Source organism: Poecile atricapillus, chromosome W, assembly GCF_030490865.1.
Source record: "Poecile atricapillus isolate bPoeAtr1 chromosome W, bPoeAtr1.hap1, whole genome shotgun sequence".
Classification (NCBI taxonomy): Eukaryota; Metazoa; Chordata; class Aves; order Passeriformes; family Paridae; genus Poecile; species Poecile atricapillus.
Window position 1 is genome coordinate 26351156 of NC_081288.1, and position 20308 is coordinate 26371463.

General features: G+C 48.7%; 1 protein-coding gene across 1 annotated transcript in view; it reads left to right on the forward strand.

Moving 5' to 3' along the window:
- Positions 1-1404: 1404 nt before the first annotated feature.
- Positions 1405-20308, forward strand: part of LOC131591706 (PRKCA-binding protein) — a 30181-nt gene continuing 11277 nt past the window's right edge. The window contains exon 1 of the mRNA XM_058862664.1: positions 1405-1424. The gene's annotated coding sequence lies outside the window, so the exon portion shown is untranslated. The remainder of the gene's footprint in view (positions 1425-20308) is intronic.

Consider the following 20308-nt stretch of genomic DNA (forward strand, 5'->3'; position numbering starts at 1 on the left):
TGTAGTGCTTTGCTGATGAAGATCCCCAGTCAGGAGACAAACAAAATTGCCCCACAAGACACTGAGTGAAGTTTACAGCCTGCTCAGCTCACACCCCGAGTGCAACAGGTAAACTCTGCAGGGAGAACAACTCCCAGCTGTGCAAGAAAGGAATCAGACCAAGGAGGGATTTCAGTAACCTCCAAGGCACTGGACCAGTGTTTTTCCCGCTGCTCACCATCCCTGTCAGAGCCTGCTGCCACCAGCCAGCCAGGAGCCAACTCCAATTTGTGCCTCCTTGCAGAGCCATGGGTGGCTCAGCTGCAAGAGAGAGATGTCCTCAAAGGAGTTTGTACCATCCACACAGTCTCTGCAATCTCAGTGTCTCCTCGTATTTAAATGCTGAGGAAGGGGCTTTTCCCCTCCCTTCTGCCTTTCTCCAGTTCTTGTATTTTGAATCCTTTGGTCCTGCCTCCACTTTTTGAATTCTCTTTTATTTTGCAGTCTGTTTACCCCTTTTTTCAGCCCCCTCTCAGAGCACTGAGTGTTTGCATATCCTTGTGCAAGTCTCTTCTGTCCACGTGTCCTGTGTACATACCATTCCCAAGGATGACAGGAAAGACACCCTGCTCCAGGCTGGCTGCTCGCTGAACAAGGAGCATCATCGCAGCGGCATCTGCTTGGTAGGGTTTCAGCAAGGGGACCACATTGGTGGACCACCCCCGCCACCCGAGTGTGACCACGGAAGTTTCGGGGCAGGGGTTTTGCTAGATGACACCTATCTCCTGCACCTTTGGGAAGGGAGGAGTCAGAGGGGAGAGCCTGTCCACAGCAGAGGAGCAGCAGGATCCCCAGCAGGAGAGCCAGCTTTTGTCCCCTGCCCAACTCAGGGGCACAGCACTGGTATTGTCCCAGCACTGCCTGGGAAAATGGGAGGGGTTCCCTGTGAAATCTTTCCATACAGTAAAACAGCGTCAGAGCTGGGGAGCAAGGAGGGGACGATACAGACATTCGAAAAAATACACATACACACCCCCCAGCCAAACAATACCCACAGTGTGCTGAGGGAAAGGGAGACCCATGAATTGGGAGTTTGATAAGGATTTTCTCCCGCGCGCGCCTGCTCTCTCAACGGCCCCTTCAGTTTTCCCAACAACCCACCCCCCCCTTCCCCTTCTGGCTTTCTTCTTTGGGCCTTAAACAGTGCACGGTCTTTGTTCAGGATACAGGTGAATGACAATCATGTGATTAACACACACTCGCGCACACACACGCACGCACATAAAAAGCTTTTTAAGAGCGTCCAGCTTGCTCCAGACCCAAAGACGGGAGAGGAAGCCCGGGCTAGGAGGAGCTGAGGCGGCGGCGGTGGCCGGGATGGGGACAGGCACTGGAATGGATGAGCGGGCACCACCTCCTCTTTGCAAAATGCCCTTCATGTGAAGGTGGGCACGTGAGACAATGAGGGACAGGTGGCTGGGAGTGGGGGTGGGGGGACAAGCTTTGGGATTGGGGCGTGGGAGTGGGTTCTGCTCCTGCTGCCTTCTTGCCTGTGCCAGGCAGATTGGTGTGGATTTGCTGTGGCTGTATCCCCCCTGTGATGCTGTGGGAAGGGCAGGGAATAGCTATACCAACGTCATGTCAGGGAGGGAAAGTAGGTTTCTCACACCAAAGCCAAACCCTTGACCTGCCCTCTCTCCTAAGTGGGATTTGCATCATTGTCAGTATGAAGCTTGCTGCTGCCTGGCATGGCTTGCTGAGGAGGGGGACAGCCCTCCTACTGGAAAGGGGGTCTGTCTCCCTGACGGTGAGGGAGAAAGATGGGGGCAGAGGACCAAGCAACCCAGATGGTCATGGGAGGGTTGATGATGTCAGGGACAGCTGCCCCATGTTGGAAGTCTTGCTGTCCCAGTCAGAAATAGTGTACCCGACATCCTCAGTGAGGACTGCACATCCCTTTCTGTATGAAGATGCACTGGGCCTTACTACACCTCATCATCATGGCCGTGGGATAGCTGGGAAGCTCATTATTCAACCCTGGGGGCAAGTGGAAGCTAGTGGCCAGGTGACCATTTGACCACCCACAGAGGAAGTCATGAGAAAATTGGATAAACTAGAAAGGTTTCAAAGTGATACCCTTTTTATTTGATGATTGCATAAGTGTGATGCTCTGAGAAAAAGCAGGGAGGAGCAAAGAGAAAGATCACTATAATGTCTGGAAAACCTGTGAGTCTGCAGATGGTCTGACTCGTGAGATATCACGGGAAATGACTGATGACAGCCTGAGAGAGATCAGGACCAGGTCGTACCCTTTGCTGGAGCACCCAAGCCCAGCCCCATCTCCACCACTTCCTCATGCCCTTATCTCCAAATTCCTCTCCCACCCAATGTCATGACCACTCTCCCAGGCTCCCAGAGTGCAGGTAATTTTCAAGGCTTGTCCATGAACAAGAGAAGCAGAGGGTCTCTGAAGGCCATGTTTGTGTCACCCTCCTCAATTCTGTATCTGCCACAATTTCCAAAATGCCCTTTGATTTGCCTTGTGCCACAGGCAGCCTCCCAACTGAGAGCTGGGCACAGAATCCGCTGCTGGGCTCTGATCTTCATCACCCCTCACTGTTCTTGGCCAAAGACCCTGTTTGTCTCAGACCCTTCCAGGTGCCTCTGAGGTTCCAGTTGTGGGCATTGATGAACTGTTTGTTTGTGATGCAGCCTGAGGAGAAAGGAAGTGGTATGGGTCAGTTGGGAAATGCAAAGAGCTGCCTGCGGCCCTGCCTGGGTTTTGGCAGCACCATACAGCAACCATGTGGTTACAGGACAGCTGTACAGGAACTTTTGCCATGGGATGTCAGGGGGAACACAAACCAGGCAGTGCCTGGAGTTGTTTACTGGTGGACTGGGCTGTTTGACAACCCAGCGTCCTGTGCAGGCAGCTAAAGAAATGTCACAGTGACTGCCCTCCTCCAGGATTATCATTCTGTATGGGCAACAAAGCCTGGATGGTGCTGGTTGCTGCATAACTCTGCACTCCCATCACCTCAGGAGGGGGTGGGAGTCCTCAGGAAGTTCTCTGGGGACTGGGTCTGGGATGTGGTTCCAAGAGTCCCACCTGGCTCCAGAGCAGGAGTAAAACCTGTTCTCTCTCCAAGGGATGGTGTGGGATGCCACAAGTGCAGCACACCACAGTGTTGCTGCCACTGGCATATGGCCTTGATGTGGCCAAAGCAGACTTTGCTCAGCTGCATTTTTTTGTTCTAAAGCAGTGGATTACAGTGCCGCTGCTCCAGAGAGAAGGTGTAGGGAAAACTTTGTGGAAAGTAGGGAGGAGAATAATCTCTGAACATTGCAAAGACCCCAGGCAGCTCCTGGCCTGTCATCTTGGCCAGTCTAATGTTTCATGGGCATAGCAAGGACCTGTGATGGCTAAACGGGACAATTTTCCTGCATTACTCAGGTCTGAGAAGATCAAAGAGGAATGGGGCAAGCATGTCTGTCTGCTACCTGCTTTGATAGATGGCACAGAACCTGCCTGGCTGTTAACCCCTGCATCGCCTGCTGGAGAGGACAGGTGTACTTCCAAAGGGCTAACCCCAAAAAGCCTGCACTGAAGGGGTAGAGCTGGGGGAGAAAGACCAGGTTGCCTGTTCTTGGATGGAGTCTGGCATATCCAGTGTTATGTAATGGAGGGAGCTGGATGCTCTTGGTCTGCACACCAGATGAGAGATGCTTAGAGGGGAAAAGGAGGGAGTTGTACAGGATTGGGCAGAACAACCAGAAAAGGGGATCCTCCCAATGGGACCTGTGTCTGTAGCAGTGCTGAGTGACCCCAGTGGGCTCATTCTGTGGTGGTCAAGTTGGCTCCAGGGTGATCTTCACCTCTGCTAGTCCCCTGGATGCAGGGAGGCTCCTGGGGAGCCGGGGGAAGGGTTAAGTCGGGAAGGCTTCAGCCTGCTGCCTTGGCCCCTGTAATTCCTCCAGAGAGTAGGACTGGGAGAACAAGGAGCCCTTTCTGTTCACAGGAATTAATAGCAAAGAGTCATCTGGGGTGTCATTCAAGCCCTGATCAGCTCCCAGAGGAATGTGAGGGAGAATGAGTGAGGGAGCACGGCCTCAAGGCACCAGAGCTAGGGCAGGAGCAGTTTGGCTGGTAACCAGAGTTACCAGCCAGCATTTGGGCAGCGGGACCATCTTCCTCTTCACCCCAGTGTCCATGTCCCCTCTGCCCTGTGCAGGGGTTCACCCTGACACCCATATTCAAAGGGCTCCCAAGCTTGTCCCTTGTTACCCATCCCTTCATCCAGGGAGGGGTGAGATATTCCAACCCACCAACACAGCCTCCCCTCTGCTGAGCCCAGACAGAGGGGCCAGGCAACCAGGGGCCAACACAGCCCCACTGCTCTCACAGTGGATGTGAACTGCAGCAGGCATCCCCTTTCCAGGGCTGTCTCACCACCCCCAGCCTGTGATGGCAATGTTGTTGTCCTCCCAAGCAAGCTTGCCCATGAAGAGGGTCCCCAGGGAACACTCAAACACAGCCAGGGGCTGTAACTCAGGGCTCAAAGTTCTGTGCTGAAGCTTTTGCCGCTGCAATGGCTCATTCAAACTCACCTGGTCACTGCAATTTCAGGAGAAAAAGATCAGGCTAAGGATTTGTTATGCTGCTGTTTTACCATGTTGCTTCATGGCTACACAGGAAGGCTTGAAAATATTGCATGATGACACGGCAGCTTTGCTTGTAATGGAAAACAGCTCTGGTGAGCAAAAGAGAGATTTTGGACACATCTTTACTTTCCTGAGAAGGAGACCTTGGAGTGATTCATCCTCTTCCATGACCCCCTGTCTTCTCTCTGCCCAGCTGCATCATGGGCAGCCCATGTGACAACACCTGGTAGCACGGGGTGACTTAAGGCTCTGGTGATGCAAAATGGTCAACTCTGCCATGTGAAGTACAGCACCTTCAGGGTACCCCTTCAGGTCAGCTCTGTTGTCCACGGCCACAGCATGGACAACAACCTGAGCTCACCAGCCTGGCAGCAAGCATAGGTCAGGCAGACGGTGACCTGCGTGCTGTGAAAACAGAGCTGTGCTGGAGTCATGAGTTGTATTTGCTGGCCAAAACATATCTCATCAAAGCCTCCCCTCCTCCCTCCAGCACCAGGTCAGTGTAAAACCAGGCTTAAGCACAAGCCTGTGTCTCAGCATCCTCTGGGAGATACATGGTGCCACTGGGATGGACTCTGCCTGTGCCCTGCTCCCTGTGCCACCACCACTGCCACAATGAGTGCGCCTTGTCATAGAGGGGTTAATAAATGATGCAAGAAAGAAGCCCTTTAATGCACACTGACCTTTGGCCTTTCATAAATCACAGTGTTGGGCTGCAAGTAAGCGGGGGGCACAAGGCATTGGGGGGAGAGGATGGGAGGGGGTCCACGCAGCTGCGCCACGGAGTTGACATTGTTCCCACCACCACTAAAGTGCAACAAATCCCTCTATTGTGTTCCTGGTTTATCTGGTTCCTCTTGTTTATTAGCAGAGGTTGTTTGGCGCTGGCTCCAGCCCTGGGCGGGTGGAAAGAGTGTTGGCACGCACCAGAGAAGGGGAGGGAGGGAGTGGGGGGGATCGGGACTGGAGGACGAGAGCACTTCATCAATGGCTGTATTGTCCCATCTTTTTTGTTGCTCCTGTAATGATATGTTCGAAAAAGGGGGATTAAAAAAAAAAAAAAAAGGCAAGGGTGTAGAGGGGGGGAGATGAGAGAGGGAGAGAAAGTCAAACTGCACAGAAAGACTCGATAAGAATGGCCGGTCTGGGCCCACAGCGGATGCTGTTGCAGCTGGGGAGGATGGGTCAGGACAGAGCCGCGACGGGGCTGCTCTGTGCCTTTATGCTGCTTATTCAGGTCGGGAGTCGTGAGCCCCAGCGGCTCAGGCTGGACCCACCCGTGCCAACTCTATTCATGGCCAGCTGGGACCACGTGCTCATGGCAGGGAGGACGGGGTAGCGGGAGTGAGGAGTTGGGGCTGGCGAGGAAAGCTAATCCTCACGTCCCTTGAGACTGAACCTTTGTACAGAAGAGGCAGCTGGGGGGTACAGCATCTTCTCAAAACACTGTTAGAGTCCTTCACCCTGCTTGGTTGTCGTCCCCCAACATACCCACCCATTATAAGCAGTAGGACCACCTCCCAAATTAGCAGGGATTTTCTTGCACCCAGACTTTGCTTATGTTTGGTATTTTTCCCTGGAGCTGCCTATGGGCACATGCTCATGAGCAACTTCACTGGTTTTCATGGAGATCAGTGGGACAGTGCTCCCAGGGATTGATGGGAAATGAAAACACTTTGGTTGCCAATTTGCTTAAAGGTAATTGCCAGCAGAGTAAAACTGCCATAGGCACAGGGGCTTTGCCCATCATTGCTCTGCCTGTTGCTACCAATGGAGCTGAAGGGCTGCAAACATCCCTAAGAGGAGCACATCCCTCCATAAAGAGCCTCATTGAGATCAAAGTGAAATTTATCGATAGAAGAGTGAAATTCTGTCTGGGATGCATAAGAGCATATTTCAGTTCATTTCAGGACACTACTGGCTGGTTTTATCCCAACCATACTGTTTCTGCTCCAGTGACTCCATCTCTTCAGAGGTGTCAGGTAGGGCCATGTTGATCTGAACATGCATAGGAGCTCTATGGTGATTTTTAGTTTTTATTTCAGATGGCATAACTCAGAGATTGAGACATTATTCTGAACTTTAAATAGCAAGTTTTATTTCATTGTTTTAGGGTCTTGTGATTGACCTCTCATCTTTCAGCCTGGGTCAAGTTTTAAATGCAAAATGCTGGCTTGAAACAAAATGTCAGAAATTCACTTTGAAAATGTCCATTCACAGCATTTTGGCATGTAGAAAAGAATAATTCAGGAAGATTGCCTTGAAATGAAATGTTTTGATATTTTAAAAATCCGTCTCCCACACTCACTTTCCAGTCAAAAGTGTTTGTTGAATTGTCTGAATTTGCAACTTCATTCCCTTGAAATCCCATTTCTTAGCAAATTATTTACCAATAAATGCTTCCCTGGTACCAGTCATGCCCACCCAATGATGCCACATCCTTGCCATAACTGGAAGGTCTCAGGATCTCCACAAAGTGGTGGAGCATGCTTGGATTCCTGCCTTCCCTGGGTCCCACCTTGGCACAAGTGATCTCAGAACTCAGCCATCAGTCTGTGTCACCCAGTCCCTGAAGGTGCCAATCCCTGACACCCAGCACTGGCACCACTGTAGCTTTGTGGCCTTAGAAATTAAGCTTAAGTTCATGGAACATGGTCACAGAAGTTTGTGTGGTGGCAGTTCAGCGTGTTTCTAGAGGGACGTATGAGGAGTGGCAGGGATGCAAAGGTTTGAGAGGGGAGGAGAGAACAGGACAGATCCCCCTCATCACAGGGATATATGTCAGTACATGCAGAAGAATCTTTCACCTGAGTGGAAAATGAAGAGTATCAAAGCCAAGACGGATTGCTGACTTGATTAAAGTTAACATTTTTCATCCTCCCTTCTCCCATGTAAACATAAAATGAGTGAATTGGCCATAAAGAAATGTGCAAGGTAGTGATGACAGGATTATACTAGCTGCCAGAAGCTTCTCAACCCTTCATTTCGTGAGCCATTCATGGTTCAGCTCCCCATCTCCTCCTCTGCTCATCACACCTCTTCAAGAAAATGAGCTTCTCCACTGTAGGAAATTCTCAAACTGGATTCTGGCTTCCCTCAGTCAGATCCTGCTCTGCATCCAGCAGTTACTTCCATACCTAGTGTTAACGAAAGCATCTTCATGAAACAAGAAGCATCTTTCTGAAAAGAAAAAACGGACAGGCAAGATTCAAGGCATGAATTGTCCAAGCAACTGGACCAGAAGGAATGGGCAGAAACTGATGCACAGGAAGTTCCACCTGAATATGAGGAAGAATTTCTTTACTGTGCAGGTGACCATGCACTGGAACTGGCTGCCAAGGGAGGTTGTGGAGTTTCCCTCACACTCCAGAATTGTCTGGACACAATCCTGTGCCATGTCCTCTAGGATGACCCTGCTTGTGCAGGGAGGCTGGTCCAGATGACCCCCTGTTGTCCCTTTCAGCCTGACCCATTTTGTGATTCTGTGAATAATTCTCAGCATCAGTCAAAATCACTTCTTGTTCAGATAAATCATCCAGATCCACTTGTCCTTTGTGTCCTCCAATCGAGTGAGAAGTGACTTTATAGGACTTCTGGATTACAAGCCCAAAGAGTTACAGGGCTTTCCTTAAAAACATTTGGTCACATGAGTATAACAGCAACCTGGAAACAGAGTACAGTTTTCTTGGACCAGCTTGAACTGGGGGAAACATCAATCCTACACCTGAGCTCGACAGTCGTGGGAATATATTGAATCCAAATCCCACCTGACATTCTTATGTCTCTCTCTTTTCTCATGGGCAGTCTAACCTAAGGCTACCTCCCAGTCCCACCAGCCCTCACAGCAGGTGGAACTGGTGACTTTGAAGAAGTTAGTGTCTGCCCAAAATAGGCCATGGCATGTGGAGGAAAGGAAAGAGCACTGGGACCTGGATTTCTGCAGGCAAGTGCACCCCTGAGTGCACTCCTCAAAGGCAAAGCCTAGCCTGAGCTGCTTCCTCTGCAGGCAGCATCTTGATCACTCTGCAGATGTCCCCAGAAGCATTCAGTCAGCAGTGGTGAGGACAAGTCAGGTTGCCTCGAGGCTGTGCCTGCAAAGGGCCGTAGTTTGCAGCAGGGTCCACCTCTCTTTCCATGTCAGCAGGTAATGGAAATTAAAATAAATACACGCACGTGAAGAGGATGTCTCATCCCAGACCATGTGGGAGACAGTCCCTGGACTCTGAGGTATCAGCTATGCTCAGGGTAGGACTGACTGCTTTCAGTGGCATCCCTCAGGGCAGGGAGAAGACTGTGGCACTCACCATGAACTTCAGAGTCCAAGCCGTTGTCAAGAATCTTATCACTAGGTTCTGCTTCCCAAACTCCAGGGAAGTTCAAGAAATCACTTTTCTGCCAGCAATGATCTGTGAGTTTTTACATGGGTAACAGCATTAAGCTGGCAATTCTTAACAAGCCCAGATTTTCCTAATCAAGAGGTACATTTGGGATGTTTTAAACCCAAGTGCCACCTCTTGGGAAGAGCACGGGCCCTGCTCCTCGAAGACAGTCGAACCCTGTGCACTTTTCTGGGGAGCAGGAGAGGAGTCACAGCCCCCCGGCACGCGTGACACGGTGACTAGAGGAGCATGGCACTGCTCGCGGAGCATCCTGGCCCAGATGGCACAGCTGAACCTGCCGGGTGGCAGGACTCCCCGGCACCGCCGGCTGCACCAGTGCCTGCTCCCACGCTGTCCACAGCACAGCTGTCTGTGTCCCTTCTTCTTCCTGCCCCCAGGAGACATCGTGGTCCCCTGACCACCAACGTGGCCCCTCTGTCAGGAGTCCCCTGGCTCACTGGTCAGCTCCATTTGAATGGTGGCATGAGAATTTCTCCCTCATTCGCACAATCATCTTGCCTTGCCCCCCCCTATCCCGGCCATCAATATCCTCCTTCCCTGCCTCCCTCCTCCTTCCCCGCCGCCTCCCCCTTCTCTCTCTGGAACTTCCCTGCAGCTGCAGAGCTGGCCAGACAATCGGGTGTTTTAGAGAAATACATTTTTGGGCTAATTTGCCATGCATAAGTGTTTCTCTTACCCTTTAAAGGCAGGGAACAAAGAGCACATTCTCTGGGAGCTCTGCCCTGTTGTGAGCAGCCCTGCAGCTGTACAGCACTGTGCTACCCTCCTCTCTCCTGCTCCACTCCCTGCTAGCTGTGTAAGGAGATGGGGCTCTGCTTCTCCCCGGGACCACAACGTCTCCTACCCGTCACTACACATTTCTTTCTGCTTTGTTGTTGGTTTTTTTTTTTTAAAGCAGAGACAGAACAAGTGCAGAGGGAAAGGATTTGGCAGCACTATAGCCTAGACTGACTTGCCAGACTCTCCAGGTAGAAACTTTTATGTTGAGATATCGTTTATTTGTAAACAGTCTTAATTTTCCTTTATTTAGGGTTTAATCCTGTGTCAAAGTATTTTTATTCCCTTGATAAGTAACACTATGGCAATGTCTTACACACACTATATTAGACTGGATGAAAGTTGAGATTTTGTTCTTTCAAGAAAACCTAGTCAAAATATAAATCCTGTAAGAGGTTTTCAGGTCCTGTTTTCTCATTTCAAACACTGGTTGCCATCCCTGCCCACCCCTGGAAACTGTTTATGGTCAGGTTAAATGGACTTTGAGCAACGTGGTCTAGTGGGTGGCATCCCTGCCCATGGCAAGGGGGGTGGAACTAGATGACCTTTAATGTCTCTTCCAGATCACACCATTCTATGATTCTATGATTCTATGATTCTATGATTCTATGATTCTATGATTCTATGATTCTATGATTCTATGATTCTATGATTCTATGATTCTATGATTCTACGATTCTATGATTCTATGATTCCTGGCTAGGGAATTTCTCAGACAGGATGATTTTCCTCTTTAGGGCTAAGATGCTGAGTGATGAACAGATTTGGCCTGGTGGATCGAATTGTGAAGAAGATGCAGATGTTCTGCTATGAATCATTCACAGGTCGTGGAGAAGGAGATAGCCTGGAGCATCTGGACACTGAGGAACTAAAGATTTTTGTCAGCTTTTTGGGAATCTCATTTCAGCATTTGCTGAATAATCTTTTTCCTATCCATAGAAAGCTGGTCCAGCAAACACCTTGCCAAGTGGGGTGACAGGTTCTGATATAAGAGAAACAGGGCTTTTAAATCATGAATAGTGAAATTACTCACACCAGTTAAGCAGCACTGCATTGAAGCAAACTTTTACGATCAAGCCCACTCCCATCTGCTGTAAATATTTAACTCTGTCCAAACTAGTCCCATTTTCAGATCAAAATTCAACACAGCCTAAAGCAGCTAACGAGGAGAGGAGAGGAGAGGAGAGGAGAGGAGAGGAGAGGAGAGGAGAGGAGAGGAGAGGAGAGGAGAGGAGAGGAGAGGAGAGGAGAGGAGAGGAGAGGAGAGGAGAGGAGAGGAGAGGAGAGGAGAGGAGAGGAGAGGAGAGGAGAGGAGAGGAGAGGAGAGGAGAGGAGAGGAGAGGAGAGGAGAGGAGAGGAGAGGAGAGGAGAGGAGAGGAGAGGAGAGGAGAGGAGAGGAGAGGAGAGGAGAGGAGAGGAGAGGAGAGGAGAGGAGAGGAGAGGAGAGGAGAGGAGAGGAGAGGAGAGGAGAGGAGAGGAGAGGAGAGGAGAGGAGAGGAGAGGAGAGGAGAGGAGAGGAGAGGAGAGGAGAGGAGAGGAGAGGAGAGGTGCACTGGGAGGAATGCATAATTCAAGAAAAAGTAAAGATCTTATGAACTGTAGACTCAGATCCTGAGCTTCTAAGCTAGGAAAAGCCAGCTTAGAGGAAATGATAGCTAGAGGAATGTATGGCAGAAGAAGGTGTAATCAACAACAGCACCCAAGTGCTAGGACAATGGGACAGGTAGAGCCTCACCTGGCACAGATCAATAAATCCCTCAGTTCCTTCCTGGCTCTGAGTTCTTTGCACTCAGCAAGGCTGGTTGGCATATACACCTAAGACCGCAGTTACAATAGGAGGCCATGAGTGGAGCCAAGGCTCAAAGACCTGCATTAACTGACAATGTAGTAGCATTTTTTGTTCACAGAACACCACCTGCTCTTAGCTCAGCTGAGGTCTCAATGTTCTGAAACTCCTGCTTTGCTGTGCTACTGTGAATGAGTTATATGAAGCAGCAGTGGAGAAGTTCAAGGTTTTTTAGTTTATGAACTCCAGAACTCTCTCTTTTGACTTTACAAGTAACTCCAGTAAGTGCGCATCAGGTGTTAAAATCATACTGCCAAGAAAAAGACAATTTCTGCCAGACTCACCTGCAATAGTGAAAATCCCATTGAGCAATGGGTTTAATCATATTTAACATCCCCTCTGGGTAAATGTCCTTCGATCCCTTTAGGAGATTGAGTTTGCAAATTCCCCTGGCAGGCTTGCAGGGGACATCACACATCACAGGTGGCCTGAGTAGCACAAGTAGGTTGAGCGCCAACACCAAGTGCCAACACAAATACCCCAAAGCCCTGGATGAGTTTAGTGGGGGCAAAACTCTCACTAACTCAGCTTTTGAGGTTACCACCTCAGTAAGAGAGAGAGAGAGAGAGAGAGATAGAAATGAAAGGGAGCAAGAATGTCAGGGTGTGGGGGAGGGCTGGGAGCCTGCGGACTTCTGTTGCCACATGATTTTCCTGGTTTTCAAACTGCTGCTCTAACAGACATGCACGAGTCCCATGTGATGGCTTATTTACGAAAGCACAGTTGTAAGGCTGTTTGCATCTCACATCTGCTTGGCAGCCCACCTGACCACGGGATCCAGGGGCACCCACTGCATCCTCCCCATATGCACCATCAGGCCAGGGGGATGGGTGACCCATGATGGGAGAACACTGCTCCTGAGCTGGTGAGATGATGAAGCAGACAGGAGAAATAGCTTTCCACTGCTCTTGGCATCCCTTTGCCTGGCACTGTATTAGGAGGCTCCAGAGGCAGGGTGCTGTCCCTCCTGCACTGTAATGAGGAGAAGAAGCCTTTTTTGAGATCTGTCTGTCTCGCTCCTTTAGAGTACCCAGAAACAAGCTCGCAGTCAAACTTACACAGCATATGCTGATATCCCTTGTTTATCTTCAAATAGGTGCATGTTCTCTTTCCTTGAGTGGAGCTTTTTTCTGGTACCACCAGCCCGGAGTCTCTTTTCACCCAAAGATCCACTCAATTAAAGAGGAAAATTCTATATAAGTAATGTGGAGGAGGCTAAGGGAGGGAGGTGACAATGAATTAAAGATGGTTGTTTCTTTGGAAATGGATGATTTGGCATGCTTTCAATTAGTTTGTACAGAGAACCCCAAATTCCCCTAATTTTCTCAATCAAAGGGAGAACCAAGACATGAGCAAGAGAGACACAATGTGTAAGGAGAGAGTTTTTGAAGGCCAGCAATAGAACCTGAATTCACAGAGGCTGTGATGGGACAAGATTATGATGCAGTAAGCCATATATTTTAGGGGTGGTGTTTTCCTTACTCCATAGCATCCCTAGGAAAAACATCAATAGAAAAGTCATCACCTCATATGCTGCAGAGATCACCCCTCTGGTGATCTCTTCCAAAACCAAAGCTCCAATGAAAAAAGGATATCTGGCGTTTTAAAACTTGAGTATGGTCAAACCACCCAATATCATCCCTAGCTCCTCTTCATAGACAACCAACCGTTGTTTTAAATTGCCCAAGAACCAAGACTGCTACCTCACCACACAGATTACATCTCCCGTGGCCATGCCTCTTCATGCTCAGTAAATCGCCTCCGTGAAGGGTTAATTCAACCAGAGCCTTTTACTCCAAGTTGTTTTCCAAGTAGCTGAGAGAATAGATCTCTTGTTACAAACATGGCTTCTGGGCATTTGGTGATGCTTTCCCTTTTCTCTCTCTCTGTACCACAAAAGGATCTTTTGTTCTCATCCCTCTGTCTCATTTATTCTCCCCCACCCTGCTCTCGCCTCTTCCCTCCATTGGCTGCCAAGTGACTAAGGAATGGCAAAAAATGACCATAGCTTGGTCATGGCAAACATTTCTTCACCTATTATCTGATAGCGACCTTGAGCATCCATGTGAAAGCCCCTCTGCTTCCATTGGGCTTCTCTTAGAGATGGGGAAGAATGAGTCAGACAAATATGTAAGTTGAATAAGCCCAACATGCAAATGGAAATATCTTGTAAATTGAGTCATGGTGCCTGTTTCAGAAAAATCAAATGATAGGGACCCAGAACTGGCAGGAGTCAAGCAGCAGCTATGATGAGCCTAGATTTTCATGGGAATTCGGCATTTATTAAAACACACGAGAGGCACAAAAAGAGTCTCTTTCTTGCCTCCACATTTACTGATTTAGTTGGTTGTAAGCTGGAGCTAACACTCTCTGTTGGATGGGTTGTATAGTTTCCCTTCACTGCTGCTGTAAATCTTCTTAGGCATGATCTCCCACCACAGAAAAGCTGTGGCAAATGCCCATGAACATCACGTCGTCCCACACCCCATTGAAATTATACTTCAGGCATTCCCACAGGCTTCCTTCCAGCTATAGTCTCCTTGCACATACTGCTTCACTGAGTCACCTTACACGTACACAGATATGTAAAAGATCACATGATGCCAAAGTCACCACAACTTCTACAATGACCTTTCTGCAACAGAAACAATTCCTTAGCCAAATTCCCACCTCCCTTCCTTTCACAGCATTTGGGTATATATTTCACTGATACTGTGTTCTGCAACAAAATAAAATTCTTCAGTCTCACCTGATGCAAATCCTTTTGCCTTTCTTCTCTACTGACCCTCTTCACTCCTCTGACCACCCTTTGTCCTGAGTCGATCTCAGTCCATGTCATGCTTTAGATGAAAATGGCATATACTGCCTGTGTCCATCTGCCAAGCTTTCTGCACTCGTCTCCCATTTAGTGTCTTAAGTATTTTGGAAGGTTCTTGAAACAATCATTAAATTTCAGCCCTAGCCACATCTCTCACACACACATACAAAGCTGTGGATGTAAGGCTTTATGCAGAGAACTTTTACTCCTGTAGAGAAGGGGAATGGACTATAGATAAAAGGGCCATTATATTCCCATATTAGAAGGACTTCTTGTCTGGTGGATTTTAACCAAGCTGGTTAAAACATCATGAAAATGATGCACTGACCAACTCTTTATATTCATAAGGCTCTGCCCACAATAAGGATTTTTGCTTAGTCAACCATACTGTTTTGAAGGCAGTGTGCAGGGCAGCTTTCACTGGAAAGCCTCAAACTCATCCAATATGTAACAACAAAGGAATATATAATAATCCTTTTTCCTGCCTCCTGGATTCATGTAAATTAATCCAAAGACACAGAGATTCTTCCTGCAACCTCAGCTGTGCTCCACTGCTCCCACAGTCGCTCTGTGTAGATGGTGCTTGCCAGGACACTGATCATCTCCATCACAAAAGGCAACTGAAGCACCTTGACATGAAGAATTTTGCCCTTCTCAAAAAAACAAGTCCCTGAAAGATCCAGAAGCTCATTAATTCAAACGTTATGCATCTAATGCTGCAAATTTAAACCTCCCCACCAAGCAGTGCCCCTGATGAAGCAATGCATTGCTGGATACTCTTGGAATTCTACACTAAACAATGGTGAAACTTTAAGGAAAAGGCTTTGCTTCTCCCTGCTTCAATTCTACTTCACATGCTGGGATGCCACACTCCTGATGCGAAGACTACTGTAATCAAAGGCATTACACTGTCTAGAGAGCCCCATCAGGGTCATCTTTGCACCCTGTGCAGACCAAGAGGTCAGCTGTTGGAGTCCCTTTGTAAAAAAGAATCTACCACCATCTCTTTCACAAATGAGAAGCCCAAGGATGGGTTATGGATTCTTACTTAGATAATTTTGCATGAATCAAGAAAAGAGAGGAGGAATAGCTGGGTGTCTAAATAAAGCCAATGAGATCACATGTTCCGCCTTTTTATCTGCTTTTCTCTTTCTGGATTTGGACAACAAAGCTTCCTTTGATACAGAAGAAGAGGGGGGAAGGGATGGTGGGGAGAGGGGGTGCCAGAGTCACCCCAATGGCCCCCGGTCACTTATCCATGCTCCTTAATGTGATGTTCCCACTGACAGAGACAGAAAAAAAACAGTGATCTCATGATTCCAGAAACTATTCATGCAAACAACCCTGGGAGATCAGGGATGAAGGGGACAGGAAAGAGGGATAAAGGATGAGTGAGGAAAAGCAAGAATGGGAGAGGAAAGGGTAGGAGTGATAGGGAGAGTGAACATAGGAAGCAGGACCTTGGGGGACAACTGTGAATGGAGGTAGAAATTGAAGGTCAAACTCCAAAAGAGGATGTGTAATAGGGATTGTAGAGAAAAGGAGAAGAAAGAGGAGTCTTGAGACCGAGGGTAACAAGACTGGTGGAAGAAGATTGAGTGTGAGGTGTGACACTGCATGGCAGGACTTGAGGGCAGGGTCAGGGATATGAGCTGACTGAGTTCTCTAAATGTGGGAAAAGGGAGGCTGGGCTCAGAGACAGCATGATGAGGAACAAGGGCTTGATATGAGTGTGGGAAGAAAAGAAGCAGAATTAGGAGCAGAAGAGTTAAGACTTGCTGAAACTTGCTTCTTCTCCATATTGCTACACAAAACCAGGTCACCAAATCTGCCAAGAGAATAAAACTGGTCTCTCTCAGTCCCAGACCCAACAGATGCCAGACAGATTTATTACCTGAGGCATTCAGCCATGTCCCAAGCAGGCAGTGGTTATGCAGTGGGGCTGAAAACAAGCAGCCTGGTTTGCACTTTTGTTGGGCTGATCTCACTGAAGAAGTTCACTTCTGCACAGAGGAGCACTGTCTGTATTACACCTCACCTGCCAGTAGCCATTTCATTCAGCCTTCTTCCTTTCCTTCCCCCATTAGTCCTTCCCTTCTCCCCTCCATCCTTCCTTGCCACCTTGCCACAGGGAGACAAGAGATCATCAGAGCTGGCAGGAGACACTCCTTCTCCATCCCCCCAGGGGACCTGTCACCCCAGCAGCAACTTGTCCCTAACCAGTGAAGCAGTCATGGCACAGCAGGAGACTTTTTAGCCCACAGGACTCCTGATGGACCGGGGACAAATAGTGGGATGAAAGACTGGGGAAACAACTAAAAGAAAAAGTGTCTCTCACAACAAGCTGCCATCTCCATGTCTCACAGCTCTTCCCAACACTGGCCTGTCCCAGGGGCTCATCACATTTCCCCACTCCTCTGGCTGCTCTGTGGCAGCTAATCAGTGACCCACTGACAGTCTCTGTCCATCACTCGTCTCTGCACGCAATGGGGTAATTAAACCCTGACCCTGGGCTCCTTTTATCCATTTCCTCTGCACAGTTACTCCCTGAAATGGCAGAGGGGAGGGCCTGCTGTGGAGGCTCCTGCCCCAGTCTCAAGCTCTAATGAAGATGTGAAGCACAGGAAGGATTGTTGTGAAAAGAAATATACTGAGGGGGCAGCCAAAGAGGTATTGACTGGTACAAAACTTCCTACATGATTGTGCTGAGCTCTGCTGACCTACCTCCACCAGGCAAGGCTTTGTAAACCTTCAGTTCTTTATCATCATGCCCACAGGTTGTCCAGCTTCCTTCCCCTGCCCAAGCATACCCACACCACCACTCCTCTGCATGTCTACAGGGCAGTGCCAGGTGTGATGCCCAGCTCAGATCTAAAAAAAAAAAAAAATAAAAAAATACTTCTTTCCAGAAGTCCCAATATATCCAGCCCTGAGCTTGCACACACACAAGATCAACACAAAGTTTCTGCCCTCCCTGGTGTGAACCCTTTGCCTCCACTTGGACTGAGCCAAATGCCTCAGGTCTGACACAGGACTTTCCTCATTAAACACCTGTAGAAGGGCAGAGGAGGTCTCAGTGACAGGGTAAATCCTGTGGACCTCAGTGGATGGATGCAGGAGCTGGCTGGGACAAGGTGATGCTCCTGTCTGCACAGAAGGATAATGGAAGATATTCCTAGTGACAGACAGGAGTCACAAAATGCAAGGAAGTAATTTTTTTTTTCAAATTCTCTTTCTGCTTTCTGGCACTCCACAAAGTTTATTACACAGATTGATAAACAGCCAGAAATTATCCTGAGCAATCCAAACTCTGCTTCCTCCTCCCTACCCTGAGTGGGGAAGCTGCCTCCCTCCCACGCATGAGCAAGAAGGGCTGGGGCCACCCGGGGAAGGGCATGACGGGTAAAGCAGTGCCCCCAGACAATTAAGCACTGTCCCAGGCACTGCACACCCTTGTCCTGGGAACAAAAGAGTCACACACAAGAGACCTGACTGTGAAGCCTCCATCCGCTTTCATCACTGACCCTCAGGGCAGTCAGGGCACAAGGTCAGCCCACTTAAACTCCAAACTCGGCCAGAAATAGAGCTGGGAAGTGGGCAAGGGTGGCCAACTGCAGGGGTCCCCAACCATTTGAGGGGTTCTTTGACTGAGCCATTTCATTTCATCAAAGACACATTTTTTTCTGGAAGGAAAATGGAGAGCAGTGGGTGTGAAAGGAGTAAGGGGGAGGCAGGGTGTTCGCCATGAATTATGACCACTCTCAACAACAGTCTTTTACATTGCAGAGGTGAGGAGAGGATGGGGTAATTGGGCATGTTAGACCCATGCATAATGAGGGCAAGTCTCTGCCTGTTTCCCACCCCTCACTCTGCTACTGCTCATGAGATGTGGTCCCCTGTATGCCCTGCTGCTATTCTGCTGTGGAGCTCAACATCTCAAGGGCTCATCCCAAGGACCACAAGCTTTGATAGCGCCTTGCCAGACCAGTAATGTCCCTGGGCTGTGCAACAGAGTGTAGTCATATCCCTGGATTGGAAAGGCTTAAAGTTGCCTTACAAATAAAAAATGATCAGCCAAACCAGAGTTTATGCTTTCCACCTGCAGGGTCTCAGAAAACCCATTAGGCTTTAAGTTGCCTTTAAGGTTTTTCAGGTTGCAAGTACTGATTTTGTAAGTAATGCTTTCATAGAGGTAATAGAGTACTGCTTTACATAGAGCTGCACCAGATACTCCTGAGACTTATCTACTTGACTGGGAGAAGAAATCTGTGGGGACAAAGTCCAGGGGCACTGAAACGTGCTTGATGCATGTGGAAATACAATGTATCTGCCACAGAGCCTTGTCCATTTCCCCCAGCTTCCCTCTGGATAAACCTCAGAGAATCCTAAATGCAGGAAATTTCAGAGGAAGGACAATGAAGACACCCACTGAAAGCAGCCCCCTATTCCACCCCAATAGGGCCATGTCCCGCCTGCCCCAGACAGAGGCTGCTGCAAGTGCTCGCAGCACCCAGCAGAAGTGGGGCAGGGAAAGGGCAGGCAGGCTGTGCAGTGATGGACAGGGAATACAATCCCCACATTTACTCACTGAAAGTTCCCCCTGAAACAGACAACATGGCTCAAGGGACAGCAGTCAAGAAGGATGTTAGTCCAAAGTTAGTTGTGTTGACACTGAAAACAGTAGCAGAAAAGCAGCCAGAAACATGAGATTCAGCACAGCCCCAGTACACAGAAATATATCTGAGTGCCAAGAAGCTAACCAGTCATGCAACGTGTGATCTGCTAGCAGACTCCTTATTACACGTGATGAAAGACAAGAAGAAGGCAGTTTTGATTCTCAGAATTTTCATGGATTGTGTGCTTTGGGATAAAAAAATCTCTGTATGTGCAAACTAAGCCCTCTTGATTGAAGCCATCTTGGTAGACTGTAAGCAGTGAGCCCAATTTTCAAGAGAAAGCTGCATTTCAAATTCTTGATACAATTAATCAGACCTATTCTTGAAAAAGAACAGCTTCCTGGGATTTTTTAAAATGCTGGCTAATCTTACTTTTTTGGATTTTAAGTAACCATTTTCATCAGCAATTCATTACTTTTCCCCTTGGGAGGAGGTAATCAGCTGGATTTCTACTATTGAGACAGACATGGCTTTAGGGCACATGCAGATTCAATCTCCATTTCACACAGAGAATCCAATCGATCTTGGACACTTTGGGGCAGCTGTGCACAAAAGGCAGGGTCAGTCAGCACACGTGTACAAAGGCTGATGCTTCAGGGATGTACTGAAGGACATGCACAACGCACACACTTCACTGGAGCAGCACAAAACAAGGCTCAATCAAACCTACAGGTTTTGGCCTTGTTAGTGTCAGCAGGTCTAGTTTTTCACCTCGGGCGAGTTCTGCTTACTGTCTTTCTTGTGAATGGCAGGAGCTGCCAGCAAAGGAAACATTCACTGCCATCTCCTTTGCAGCTGTAGTAGCAAAAGTGAACAGCAAGAGAAATGAGGTCTTGCAACTTCTTTTAACCAGTCTGATACCCAGTCAATGCACAAGGCTCTGAGAAATCCCCTTGGGCGCAAGCAAATGATTCCCATTATTAGAGTGTTCTCCTATATGTGTGAAAAGCCTCTTTTTTCCACTTTGCAGTAAAACAGGAGAAATATCCCGCCTTGGCAAACCCTGAATCCAGGCCCCCTCCTGCAGCAGCAGTTCGGAAAGTGACCACACGGTGACGCTCCCTCCTTAGAAAAGGAGCCCAGCCGGTGGCCGGGGCCACCCTGCCAAGCCCCCGGGCCACGGCGCGGGGACAGCGCGGGGACAGCGCGG